Source organism: Oreochromis niloticus, linkage group LG3, assembly GCF_001858045.2.
Source record: "Oreochromis niloticus isolate F11D_XX linkage group LG3, O_niloticus_UMD_NMBU, whole genome shotgun sequence".
In the NCBI taxonomy this organism is placed as follows: domain Eukaryota; kingdom Metazoa; phylum Chordata; class Actinopteri; order Cichliformes; family Cichlidae; genus Oreochromis; species Oreochromis niloticus.
Genome location: NC_031967.2, coordinates 64,413,447 through 64,428,139, shown reverse-complemented (window position 1 = coordinate 64,428,139; position 14,693 = coordinate 64,413,447). Strand labels below are relative to the sequence as shown.

General features: G+C 40.8%; 1 protein-coding gene and 1 long non-coding RNA gene across 4 annotated transcripts in view; both read right to left on the bottom strand.

The window, feature by feature from the left end:
• The window catches only part of LOC102078817 (zinc finger protein 665), a 1,047,781-nt gene that overhangs the window by 993,455 nt on the left and 39,633 nt on the right, over nt 1-14,693 (bottom strand). The window lies entirely within an intron of this gene.
• LOC102076867 (uncharacterized) lies at nt 5,643-8,728 on the bottom strand. 3 transcript variants are annotated; one of them, XR_002061403.2, is made up of 6 exons: nt 7,737-8,728; nt 7,144-7,639; nt 6,499-6,660; nt 6,067-6,175; nt 5,860-5,961; nt 5,643-5,717 (listed from the first exon to the last, which is right to left on the bottom strand). It is a non-coding gene; the product is annotated as an uncharacterized LOC102076867 (long non-coding RNA). The 3 variants fall into 3 exon arrangements; XR_003219242.1 differs by having other exon boundaries at nt 6,499-6,655; XR_002061404.2 differs by having other exon boundaries at nt 6,499-6,634.

Sequence of the window (14,693 nt, the reverse complement as noted above, 5' to 3'; positions counted from 1 at the left end):
AAATTCCTAGGTGTTTGTTATATCCAGCAAGTGTAATATTGATTACATATGTCTGAATTGCTAACCCTAACCCTAGCTCAACAGACCACAATGCCCTGGACTGTCACTATTATTACATGCTGTGAACATAAGTAGCTTTGATCACAGTTTATGTTGTAAAAGAGAAGGAATATTGAAAAAAAGATCAACATTGTGATGTTATTTCTTTCAAACTGACCAGAAACATGCTTGTCAGACTCTCACAGCACAGGATCAGACTCACTGTGCATGACGGCTCAGGCCAATAATGTTTGTTAGATTGTCAGTTGTTTAGTGCTTCTCTACAGTTAGGGTCACCATCTCCCACTTTACTATCCATCATCAACAGTTCACTGAGGCAAGGCTGTGTTCCATCTTATTTTAAACATGCTGAGGTAACTCCTCTGTTAAAAAAACAGAACCTTGATCCTAGCTCTGCTAGTAATTACCGACCTATCTCAAAATTGCCATTTTTAAGTAAATTACTTGAAAAAATTGTTGAAAATCAGTTCAGGTCTCTATTATGTAAACTACACATCCTTGACCCTTTTCAGTCTGGCTTTCAAAAGCAGCACTCTACAGAGACCGCTCTCCTAAGAGTCTATAATGATCTGTTAATGGCATCTGACGCAGGGAATTGTTCTGTGATCATCTTGCTTGATCTTAGTGCTGCCTTTGACACAATCGATCACAAAATCCTACTTAACAGGCTCAAGGTTTTAGCTGGTGTATCTGGCTCTGCCCTAGACTGGTTTTCTTCCTACTTATCAGACAGGACCTTTTCTGTTAGGACTGACAGGTTCACCTCTGACATTGCTGCCCTGACCTGTGGTGTCCCACAGGGTTCAGTTTTAGGTCCATTACTATTTTCTTTTTATATGCTTCCTTTAGCTGGTATCATTCAATCTTTTAGCGACCTGTCTTATCATTTTTATGCTGATGACATTCAGCTCCATATGTCTTTTAAGCCTCACCAACTGGATAGGCTGTCCACCCTAGTCCAGTGCTTAACCCAGGTTTCTGATTGGCTTTCAAGCAACTACCTTGTCCTAAATACTAACAAGACAGAGACCATGATCATAGCTCCTCCTGAGTTACATTCTAAAATCAGTCAGGTTCTTGCCTCCTTCTGTCCATCTGTCAAGTCAAATATTCGAAATCTCGGAGTAATATTTGACTCTTCTCTGGGCCTCGACTCTCATGTAAAATCTTTGTCTCGTTCCTGTTTCTATCATTTAAGAAACATATCTAAACTGCGACATATGGTTTCCTCAGCTGAACTGCAAAAACTAATTCATGCATTTGTGTCATCACGCTTAGATTATTGTAATTCCCTGTTTACTAGCTTGGATAAATCATCTCTCTCTCGGCTCCAGGCAATACAAAACGCAGCAGCCAGACTATTAACTCGTTCTACCAAGCGTGTTCACATCACTCCCATCTTATATTCTTTACATTGGCTCCCAATTGAGTTTAGAATTCGCTTTAAAATTCTTGTTTTAACATACAGAGCACTAAATGGCCAGGCCCCAGATTATTTATCCAAGCTTCTTATAAAATACACTGCTGCTCGTCATCTCCGCTCACAGACTCAGAGTCTCTTAGTTGTTCCCCGTACACGACTGAAGACAAAAGGGGACAGAGCCTTTCAGTCTGTTGCACCAAGGCTGTGGAACAATTTACCTCTACAGTTATGTTTGCTTGACTCTGTGGATTGTTTTAAAAAACAGTTAAAAACCTTTTTGTTTAAACAAGCCTTTTGTTGATCTCTTCATATTTTATATTTTTACATTATTTACATGTGATCTTTTATATTGTGTACATTGTCTATTGATTTTATTGTTTATTTTAATATTTATGTACAGCGCTTTGTGATGGTCTATCTGTGAAAAGCGCTTAATAAATAAAGTTTACTTACTTACTTACTTACTCTATTTCAGAATAATTAATATGCAGAAAACACTAAAAGTTCACTGTCTTCCAATATTCTAGCATAATTAAAAAACTTTGACTTTGTTAGTACATATTGTTACAGTCCTAATGCCAATATGATTCCTCATAACTCCTGCTTTGAAATACTGAGCTTTAAAATTGACCTGATGAAAGATAATTTACAGTGGGAGTCTGTCAGGATCATTCTGACTGTAAGATCACTGTATTAATCTGAATCCTTCTGAAATGTGCTGTGAATGAATGCTGATGCAACTCACTGTGGGAAAGCTGTTAATAAAATGAATCTGTGACACATGCAACACATTCACAGAGGAAGAGGACACAAAGGGAGGACACGCAGAGGCTGTGTTAAAGTCAGAAATCCAAATCTTTAGTCAAAAACAGGCAGCGGTTACAAACAGGAAGACAAGCAGTCCATCAAACAGTCTACAGGGTCAAACATACAGAGAATTCAAACAGCAGTAAAAAATAACTGGACACTGAAAAACTTAAACCAATGTGTGTCGCAATAAAAGGAAGCAGCGCAGTATATTCATTGAATTATCATCAATTACAAAAGAGAAAAAGAGAAAAGGAGAAAAATGATGATTTCTATGAAAATAAACCTTGATGGAAACATACAGAATGTAAACTGTGAGTTTGGTGAACTTTGTTAGTAACAAATGAGGTAAAAAAAAAAAGAGAGAGAGACAAAAACTCAGTATTCATTAATAATTAGAAAGCATCTAAACATTCTGGTCATGGATTTTTACAGTCTTAGTTCCGCTCGCTGTCATCATTAAAATCATCATGATCAATGGCGAGGTCCTGAGGTGGGCGGGGCTGTCTCTGGTGATGTCACCATGAAGGAACAGCGTCTATTCAATTCAATTCAATTCAATTCAATTTTATTTATATAGCGCCAAATCACAACAAAAGTCGCCTCAAGGCGCTTTATATTGTACAGTAGATAGCACAATAATAAATACAGAGAAAAACCCAACAATCATATGACCCCCTATGAGCAAGCACTTTGGCGACAGTGGGAAGGAAAAACTCCCTTTTAACAGGAAGAAACCTCCGGCAGAACCAGGCTCAGGGAGGGGCGGCCATCTGCTGCGACCGGTTGGGGTGAAAGAAGGAAAACAGGATGAAAGACATGCTGTGGAAGAGAGACAGAGATTAATAACAGATATGATTCGATGCAGAGAGGTCTATTAGCACATAGTGAGTGAGAAAGGTGACTGGAAGGGAAAAACTCAATGCATCATGGGAATCCCCGGCAGCCTACGTCTATTGCAGCATAACTAAGGGAGGATTCAGGGTCACCTGGTCCAGCCCTAACTATATGCTTTAGCAAAAAGGAAAGTTTTAAGCCTAATCTTGAAAGTAGAGATAGTGTCTGTCTCCCGAATCCAAACTGGAAGTTGGTTCCACAGAAGAGGGGCCTGAAAACTGAAGGCTCTGCCTCCCATTCTACTTTTAAATACTCTAGGAACAACAAGTAGGCCTGCAGTGCAAGAGCGAAGTGCTCTAATAGGGTGATATGGTACTACAAGGTCATTAAGATAAGATGGGGCCTGATTATTTAAGACCTTGTATGTGAGGAGCAGGATTTTGAATTCAATTCTGGATTTAACAGGAAGCCAATGAAGGGAAGCCAAAACAGGAGAAATATGCTCTCTCTTTCTAGTCCCTGTCAGGACTCTTGCTGCAGCATTTTGGATTAGCTGAAGGCTTCTCAGCGAGTTTTTAGGACTTCCTGATAATAGTGAATTACAGTAGTCCAGCCTGGAAGTAATAAATGCATGAACTAGTTTTTCAGCATCACTCTGAGACAGGATATTTCTAATTTTAGAGATGTTGCGCAAATGGAAGAAAGCAGTCTTACATATTTGTTTAATATGTGCATTGAAGGACATGTCCTGGTCAAAAATGACTCCAAGGTTTCTCACAGTGTTACTGGAGGCCAAGGTAATGCCATCCAGAGTAAGAATCTGCTTAGATACCATATTTCTAAGATTTTCAGGGCCGAGTACAATAACCTCAGTTTTATCTGAATTAAGAAGCAGAAAGTTAGCGGCCATCCAGGTCTTTATGTCTTTAAGACATTCCTGCAGTTTAACTAATTGGTGTGTGTTACCTGGCTTCATGGATAGATAGAGCTGCGTGTCATCTGCATAGCAGTGAAAATTTATGCTATGTCTTCTAATGATGTTGCCTAGGGGAAGCATGTATAATGTAAATAGAATTGGTCCTAGCACTGAACCCTGTGGAACACCATAATTGACCTTAGTGTCTGAAGAGGACTCTCCATTTACATGTACAAACTGGAGTCTATTAGATAGATATGATACAAACCACTGCAGTGCAGTACCTGTAATACCTACAGCATGTTCTAATCGCTCTAATAGGATATTATGGTCAACAGTATCGAACGCAGCACTGAGGTCTAGCAGGACAAGCACAGAGATGAGTCCACTGTCAGAGGCCATAAGAAGATCATTTGTAACCTTCACTAAAGCTGTTTCTGTGCTGTGATGAGCTCTGAAACCTGACTGAAACGCTTCAAATAAGCCATTCCTCTGCAGATGATCAGTTAGCTGTTTGACAACTACTCTTTCAAGGATTTTTGATATGAAAGGAAGGTTGGAGATTGGCCTATAATTAGCTAAGACAGCTGGGTCTAGAGATGGCTTTTTAAGTAAAGGTTTAACTACAGCCACCTTGAAGGCCTGTGGTACATAGCCGATTATTAGAGATAGGTTGATCATATTTAAGATCGAAGAATTAATTAATGGCAGGACTTCTTTGAGCAGTTTTGTAGGAATGGGGTCTAAAAGACACGTTGATGGTTTGGAGGAATTAATTATTGAAGTTAACTCAGAAAGATCAATTGGAGAAAAAGAGTCTAACTTAACATTGATGGTACTAAGAGTAGCTGTAGATAATATTACATCTGTGGGATGATTATTGGTAATTTTTTCTCTAATGATAAAAATTTTATTTGTGAAGAAGTTCATGAAGTCATTACTAGTTAACGTTAAAGGGATGGTTGGCTCAGTAGAGCTCTGACTTTTTGTCAGCCTGGCTACAGTGCTGAAGAGAAACCTGGGGTTGTTCTTATTTTCTTCAATCAGTGACGAATAGTAAGATGTTCTGGCTTTGCGGAGGGCTTTCTTATAAAGTAGCAAACTATTTCTCCAGGCTAAATGATGATCCTCTAAATTTGTGACACGCCATTTCCTCTCCAGCTTACGAGTTATCTGCTTTAGGCTACGTGTTTGAGAATTATACCACGGAGTCAGGGACTTTGGATTTGAGGCCTTAGTTTTCACAGGAGCTACAGTATCCAGAGTCGTACGTAGTGAGGAGGTAAAATTATTAACAAGATAATCGACCTCTGTTGGAGTAGCGTTCAGATAGCTGCTCTGCTCTATGTTGGTACAGGGCATTGAAGATGATAACAGTGGGTGGATTATATTCTTAAACTTAGTTACAGCACTTTCAGAAAGACATCTACTGTGATAAAGTCTACTCTCCACTGCTGTGTAATCAATTATTGTAAATGTAAATGTTATCAGGAAATGATCAGACAGCAGAGGGTTTTCAGGAAACACTGTTAAATATTCAGTTTCTATGCCATATGTTAAAACAAGATCTAGAGTGTGATTAAAGTGGTGGGTGGGTTCTTTTACGTCTGGCACGTGTTGTTGAAACATCCCAGTACTGGTGTAGTTTCCTCTCCAGCTGTTTGACATTTGACACTTCAACATTAAGGGGAAGAAGAAGAAACAGTGTTAGGTCAGGTGACCACATGGTTTCTAAAATAACTGACAGGAAGTAACCAGGCTGTTAGAAATGGATGGCATGTGTTTAGAGTTATTGTAGTTAGGTAACTCTACTTACCAAAAGCAAAGCTGCTGAATGTTGCAGGAACATGCTCATGTGTGGTGGTCATTCAGTGCTGCTCCTGCAGGTTAGACAGTCCAAGACTGATATCCTTCCCATCTGAGAGTTTCAAAACACACATGCAAAGATTTATTTTGTATTACAGTCAAAGTTGGATGTTCATCTTTGTCCTTTAAAAATGTTTGTGTATTTGAAAGCACTAACATTTAAGGATGACTCGGATCGTCTCCTTTAAAGGGGAGACAAGTGTATCCACTCATCCACGTCACTTTACCTGGATGATGACTCCTCTCTCCCTCACCCAGAAACACTCCTAAAATAACCAAGCAAATAAATAATACAGAAGATTTACTCACATTACAAAAACAGCAAAAACATCTCCCTTTGATTCTATTCCTCCATTCCTGCTGAACATCAGGCAACAAATATCCCAGTAAATCACAGTAAAATGTAAAGCACATATTTTCTCTGCTTTCAATTCAATTTCAATTCAATTCAATTTTATTTATATAGCGCCAAATCACAACAAAAGTCGCCTCAAGGCGCTTTGTCTGACCTCTGCAGAGCCTCTGTCAAGAAAAACATATCTGTAAGCATAAAACAAATATACATTTCATAACACGTCACTGGACAAACCTTGGTCAGTTGATTTCCTCTGTGCAGTGCAGACGAGCATCAGTCAGCAAGTCAAGGTGGTGAGATGGACTCGTGCCCTTGGTGACTCTGCTAGTTCTTCTGAGGAAACACCACCGTCTCTCCACACCGTCACCATCTGTGAGCACAAACAGCTGCTCTGCTCTGCCAGCATGTAGGAAATCAGATATCACACACACAAGGGTGAAGAAACATTAGAGCTCAACTTTGGATACTTTAGATCTACACAGATCAAACTAGCTCTTAGTTTCAGCAATCAGTGAACAGACAGACAATGATACCATAATGATTCTGTATGAATACAATATAGTATTTTCAATACAGGTGTCAAATTAATTTATTAAAACTAATACAGATATATGTATATATATTTTTGATAAATTAGTTTGCTAAATTATAAGAATATATATTTTTTTCATTTAACAATTGCAACTGAAAGAAATTAAATATTGAACAAAAATATATTGTCACATTCTGAGCACGCTCAGCACGCTGACAGACTTGAAGTTGCTACAGATTTTAAAAAGTGATAATTATAGGGAAGAAACTTCTCTTTTTCATCCGTTTAATCAAACATTTGATGCCTCAGCTGTCTCAGTCCTATAGCATTCTGCAACTACAACTAACCTGAGGAGGCTTGGATTTGGCTGCAGGTGCTCCTGTACATCCTTCTCAGCAGCACACATGTGGGTACCATTTAATCACACTTCTTCCTGAGCTTTGCTTCATCACAAGACCAAAGGTGACATCCCATGTCACGGTCTTATCATCGTCCAGAAGAAACATTTGAAGAAACATCATTTAGAAGAAACATTTACAGGCCTCCTGGTTTTGTTTTCTGATCCTGCAAAAAGACTGAGGACAACAAAGCCCAGAGAACATGAGATACACAACATCCAACATTCAGACTCAAAAGCCTCCATAAATGAAGAGCACCAGGTTGGTTCAGTTATAGTAGATATAAGCATACTTCACATTACTGGGTATGAATAATAATGAGGAGGCAAACTTTGAAGATGCAGAGTATGATGTCCCATCATCAGACTGTAAACAAACATCCACCAGGCTTCTTTGTTGGCAAAATTGATGATTCTCCCATCAGGGATCAGTAGAGTGTATTAACCTGTGATATAAGCAGCAGTCACTGAAATATTACTGTTTCAGATAAGAAATCTAGCACATAAAGCCAGGGTGGGAGGGATCTCTGCAAACTGACTTACCTCTGCAAGTGTGAAGCTCAACAAAAACCTGACTCTCCAGTCACAGACAAACAAAAAACTCCAGCTGGGAGATAGAAAACGCTGCCTGGGTCTTGCTGGATGTTGCTGGTCAGAGTCCACACATTAGCAGAGTGCTGCTTGGTCCCACTGACCCATGTGGACAGCGACTGTGGAGAACTGTTCTGGAAAACAGAAAAGAGAATTAAAATGACAAAAAGCCAAACAGGATTTCCACAAAGACTCTCTTAGAATCAGCAATCAGAAAATCATTGGTTCATATTACAATTAAATATGAACAGGCTCCTTAAATGTAAGCAGTTAAGATCTGATTTAATTTAATTTCCTTCACACAGCACATTTGTCCAGGCTGTTAGGTAAACATAGAATTAATCTCAGGTAACATGACTCATAGTAGATTCAGTAAGAAAGATTGCCAGCTCTAATATTATTACCACACAATCCAAGGACACACCAACAGCTCAGATTTCTAGAACTATTTAAACAAATGTCAGTCTATCCATTCATTTTCTTCTGAATATTCAATTCATGTTCACAGTGGGAGGGTGGGGGGTATCGTGGAATTTTTAAAATAAAGTCTGCAACACAGAAAGAGCTGTGATCAAGCTATTTATTACTGCGCGCAGGAGAGCCAACACACATCAAACATCACAGTTCAGTCATGTCAGCTCTGCCACAGAAGTGGTGCTCCTACTCCTTTATGCATTCCAAGGAAGAGGGAGGAAGTTAAACTGATCCTACCACACTTCACGCGTCTCGCTATGAAACCTAACGGATCAATGGTTAAGCTGTTTTGTGCCCTTGGCCTTATCAGCACCTGTAAAGGGAGTTGTTTTCTCAAACTGCTGATGCTAAAGTAAGTTCATCTAGTTTTAGAAACTTTCACTGAACAGTCTATAACAGTATCACAACTAAGCATATGCATAAGCACTTAAATACTTTAAATGAGAATAATAGAAACTTTCTATTAGAGCCTGTCCCAGTAGCCACAGGTAGAGCACACCTGGACAGGTCACCAGTCTGTCAGAGGACTAACAGAGAGACAGACATCAGAGTAACAAATCTATTTAAAATTAATGTAAGTTTGCTGCAGCTGTATGTATGAACATGTGTTTCTGTGCTCACAGTCCACCTCTCAGGAACCTGCAGTTCATTTTTAGTCTACTTTAAACAGACCTCACAAAAGGCTGATGTGGCTGGATCAGTAGTTTGATTTAAGTACGATACCTTTGGCCAGGGATTCATGTGGTACATCGCTTCACTGTAATCTTACGTATTTTCCCCACACCTGAATTAAAAAAAAAATACTGATATACAGTGGGGCAAAAAAGTATTTAGTCAGCCACCGATTGTGCAAGTTCCCCCACTTAAAATGATGATGTATTATTTTCAGACATATGGAGGTCATGTCACCCCCCTCTCCTCCTCACCATTAATGTTCTAGCCCAATATCTACTTGGGCGTGACTTAACCAATTAACCAATACCTACTTATTATATGTCACCTGACCTATCTGTGAAGTTTTGACTGGTTAATTTGAATTTTTTTCTGTTTCCTGTCTTGTATTTAAGCAATTTTTTTACAATGTTTTACTATGACCCTGATGAAGGCCACAAGCCGAAACGCGTTGGTCAGTTATTAAAGTTGTTCCTCTTTCTTCAAGTGTTGCTGGAGTTCCTGCTTTTTTAATTCTTTCATCTTCTCCATGCACCTTGGAAGTAGGTGAAGTTGTGCCAGGATTTTTTGCTGTGATTTACCACACCTGAATTAAAAAAAAAATACTGATATACAGTGGGGCAAAAAAGTATTTAGTCAGCCACCGATTGTGCAAGTTCCCCCACTTAAAATGATGACAGAGGTCAGTAATTCGCACCAGAGCTACACTTCAACTGTGAGAGACAGAATGTGAAAAAAAAATCCATGAATACACATGGTAGGATTTGTAAAGAATTTATTCGTAAATCAGGGTGGCAAATAAGTATTTGGTCAATAACAAAAACACAACTCAATACTTTGTAACATAACCTTTGTTGGCAATAACAGAGGCCAAACGTTTACTATAGGTCTTTACCAGGTTTGCACACACAGTAGCTGGTATTTTGGCCCATTCCTCCATGCAGATCTTCTCGAGAGCAGTGATGTTTTGGGGCTGTCGCCGAGCAACACGGACTTTCAACTCCCGCCACAGATTTTCTATGGGGTTGAGGTCTGGAGACTGGCTAGGCCACTCCAGGACTTTCAAATGCTTCTTACGGAGCCACTCCTTTGTTGCCCGGGCGGTGGGTTTGGATCATTGTCATTTTGGAAGACCCAGCCGCGTTTGATCTTCAAAGTTCTCACTGATGGAAGGAGGTTTTGGCTCAAAATCTCACGATACATGGCCCCATTCATTCTGTCCTTAACACGGATCAGTCGTCCTGTCCCCTTGGCAGAAAAACAGCCCCATAGCATGATGTTTCCACCCCCATGCTTCACAGTAGGTATGGTGTTCTTGGGATGCAACTCAGTATTCTTCGTCCTCCAAACACGACGAGTTGAGTTTATACCAAAAAGTTCTACTTTGGTTTCATCTGACCACATGACATTCTCCCAATCCTCTGCTGTATCATCCATGTGCTCTCTGGCAACTGAGGAGGATTAAAGCCAAGAAGGCAGCGGGTCCAGATGGCATCAGCTCGAGGGTCTTCAGGTCCTGTGCGGACCAACTGTGTGGTGTGATGGAGCACCTCTTCAACCTGAGCCTGAGGCTGGGAAGAGTCCCACAGCTCTGGAAAACCTCCTGTGTTGTACCAGTGCCAAAGACTTCACGCCCCAAGGACCTCAACAGCTACAGGCCGGTGGCTCTGACATCCCACCTGATGACCCTGGACCAACCCTGGAGCGGTTGGTCCTGGCTCAGATTCGGCGCCTTGTGAGCTCATCACTGGACCCACTTCAGTTTGCCTACCAGCCTGGCATTGGAGCGGATGATGCCGTCATTCACCTCCTACATCGTTCCCTCGCTCACCTGGAGACCGCTGGGAGCACTGTGAGAATCACGTTCTTTGATTTCTCCAGTGCCTTCAACACCATTCTTCCCTCGGTTCTGAAGGACAAGCTGGAGAACTCAGGAGTGCACCATCACCTCACTACCTGGATTTTGGACTACCTCACCGACCGACCACAGTATGTGAGGACTCAGGGCTGTGTGTCGGACAGGGTCGTCTGCAGTTGGGGGGCACCACAGGGAACGGTTCTGGCTCCGTTCCTCTTCACCATCTACACTGCAGACTTCTCCCACAACTCCACCCAGTGCTTCCTGCAGAAGTTCTCTGATGACTCTGCAATAGTTGGCCTCATCACTGATGGGAACGACAAGGAGTACAGAGGACTGACTCAGGACTTTGTGGACTGGTGCCAGCTGAACTACATCCAGATCAATGCCAGTAAAACCAAGGAACTGGTGGTAGACTTCCGCAGGCACAAACATCCTCCACTGCAACCACTGAACATCCAAGGTATGGACATCGAGGCTGTGGACAGCTACAGGTACTTTGGTGTTCATCTGAACAGCAAACTGGACTGGACTCATAACTCAGACGCCCTCTACAGGAAAGGGCAGAGCAGACTGTACCTGCTGCGGAGACTCAGGTCGTTTGGAGTGGAGGGCCCACTCCTGAAGACCTTCTATGAGTCTGTGGTGGCCTCAGCCATCTTTTATGGTGTGGTCTGCTGGGGCGGCAGCATCTCTGCTGGGGACAGGAAGAGACTGAACAGGCTGATCCAAAGGTCTGTTCAAGGATGCCCTCTGGACCCAGTGGAGGTGGTGAGTGACAGGAGAATGGTGGCTAAGCTGTCATCCCTGTTGGACAACATCTCCCACCCCATGCATGAGACTGTGACAGCACTGAGCAGCTCCTTCAGTGGCTGCGGCACCCACGGTGTGGGACGGAGAGATTTCGCAGGTCTTTCCTCCCCACTGCTGTCAGACTCTACAATAAAGACTTTAACTGATCTAACACACACATCCACAAATATGCAATAACACTAATGTGCAATAATCTTTTCTGGCATCGTTGTATTTTTACTGAGTTGTATATAACATGTGTATTCTATTTTTATCTTATTGTATATTTTATTCTACTGTGTATATAGTATTTTATTTTATTCTGTACAGTTGTGTACTGTATTTATTCTTATTTTATTTTATTCTAATTTTTGCTTCATAACTTTTGCACTGTCCACTTCCTGCTGTGACAAAACAAATTTCCCACGTGTGGGACTAATAAAGGTTATCTTATCTTATCTTACATGCTTCCCCTAGCCAGCATCATTAGAAGACATAGCATAAATTTTCACTGCTATGCAGATGACACGCAGCTCTATCTATCCATGAAGCCAGGTAACACACACCAATTAGTTAAACTGCAGGAATGTCCCAAGGGGGTTTCTGAGCTTCCTGCTCGAAAATGTAATGCCCAAATTAAATTGATTATTTCTCTGCAATTACAAACTCTGTCCTTACAATCTTGGTATCAAAATAAAGCTAACACTTGGGAAATTTAATCAGAGGTGTAAATATTAAAGCAGATATTACTGTGTCAAAGTTACTGAGACTGGAACACAGAAAAAGTAAGTAGATTTTATTCTCGCCTATTTTGTTTTTGTAATTTTTAGCATATAACCCTTTTAAAAATATGCCTCAGCTCACATTTGGTTCCAGAAATCCAGTAACCAACATATAAGCATAATCTGTGCAAAGATTTGTGTTTCTAAAGTGAAACAGTGAAAAATTACAGCCCTGTCAATACATGAATATCCAGACGTTGTACAAAAATGTCCAATTTTGGCACACAATTGGACACCATGCCAGTTGATTTTTTTTAGGTATTAAAGAGCAGAAAGTAATAATTTTTATTAACAGACCTAAAAATGCTTTTTAAAAATATATATTTTGAAAGAATTAACCACACATTCACATGGTAATGGCCCTAGAGCGCTTCATTGGCCTCTGGCCCTTTAAACTCCGAGGGGCTGTAACCTTGGTTTTTTTTTGGTCAATTTGCATGATTGACACCTCTTTTTAATCGTTTTAGCCAATAGATTCAAAGTAATGATGCCACGTTCGTGTCACTTCAACCAATCAGACATTGTAATGCCAAAACCCACGTGGGCCCAAATTTACTACATGTGGCGTCTGTCCAGTCACGTGTCTGTAGGTGGGTCTAGAATGGAGGTTGTTGACGGAAAATGGCTCTGATGCAGCTAGGTAGGCATGGTAACTACCGGCAATCACGTGGTTACCGGCTACCGGCGAAAATGACGGAGGAAATCGGGAAGGTAAGCCAATTTCTGTCTTAGCGCATTTGCGCTGCTGTGTGTTTTTGCGGTCTTCTTTTGCGGCTAATTCAGTGAATTTTGGTCTGATCGTGGTGAAACTTGGTGTGTGGAGTCAGTGATAGCTCTGGGAGCTAACCAGCCTGTCTTTAACCAGTTACATGAAGTCTGAAGAATTTCTGGTTCGGTTTTGTTTGTTTAGCGGACTTCTGCGCATTTAGGAAACTGCATGTTTAATCGCGGCTTGTTTTCGGTGTGTTTGGTGGTTGTAGAAATGGTTTATATGACATTTTAGCTGAGATTCTGAGGTTTCTGTGGATACCACACGTCTGGACTTATATTTCTCAACCCGCGTTATAACCGATTAAGCGTGATCTCCTCCTTTTTGCCTCCGGTACCGGGGGCGTGGGGCTTAAGTGGTTAAAGATATAAAGACCTGGATGGCCGCTAACTTTCTGCTTCTTAATTCAGATAAAACTGAGGTTATTGTACTTGGCTCTGAAAATCTTAGAAATATGGTATCTAACCAGATTCTTACTCTGGATGGCATTACCTTGGCCTCCAGTAACACCGGAGGAGTCATTATTGACCAGGACATGTCCTTCAACACACATATTAAACAAATATGTAAGACTGCTTTCTTCCATTTGAATCATCCCCCCCCCCCCCCCCCCCAAAAAAATAAATAAAAACAAGCTAAGTCAGGAAAGGAGGTGCTATCTAAACCCTATTTGAAACATAAACCAAACAAAAGACACATGCTACACCTAACTCCCTACCTGAAATAAAAAGGAGAATATTAAGGCAGCTCACCCCTTCTGCTTCAGTGCCTATTTACAGTTTACTATTTACAAGTGAAAATGTGTCTACACACTATGTACAAAGCTCTGTAGGTCTCAAGAATTACACACACGAATGCCACAAAGTTTGGAGGCCAAGGATGGGTCTGCTGCTGCTGTCAGTTGCTGCTGCCAACAACTGCTGGTGAGGGATGTTTTAAAAACAGCCACATGATGAGGGGACCAATAACCCACCGCCAGCTCTCCAATCAGGAAAGACCTGAAGATACTTAAAGACATAGCACAGAAACAAACTCTAGACGGTCAGGGCCATAACAGTTATTGCCAATAACCTTCAACTATTAAAATACATTTTGCTAAATGACTTTAATGTCTCCTGTATTAGATCAAAATAAGAGAAAACAGATAACCACTGTTGTGATCCCCTTCATCTCTCACCTGGGTTTGTTAGTTTTGTCAAGTCAATTAATACAAAGAAGGACTGGCTTTGTTGAGGTTCCTCAGTTAAAACCCTGAAGTTCAAGATTACAGAAAACAAACTGAAGCAGAATTAAGAGAAACTCTATATTTGTTTTGTTTTTTTAATCAGTACCTGTGACAAGACTGTTCATACTGTGTTGTTCTCTCTGCAAAGGTTTCTATCAGTAAATCTCAGAAAGAAAAAGTAGACATTTAGGGTCAGGTCCCGAGCTACTGCTAAAGATACTGTTACTGTGCCACGTGCATATCTTTGGAAATTGAATTAGGTGGCAAAATTTGAGAATTAAAATCAGAGGCTCGGAGGAACAGTGTAAAACAAGATTTTATTTTGGCAAAAATCACT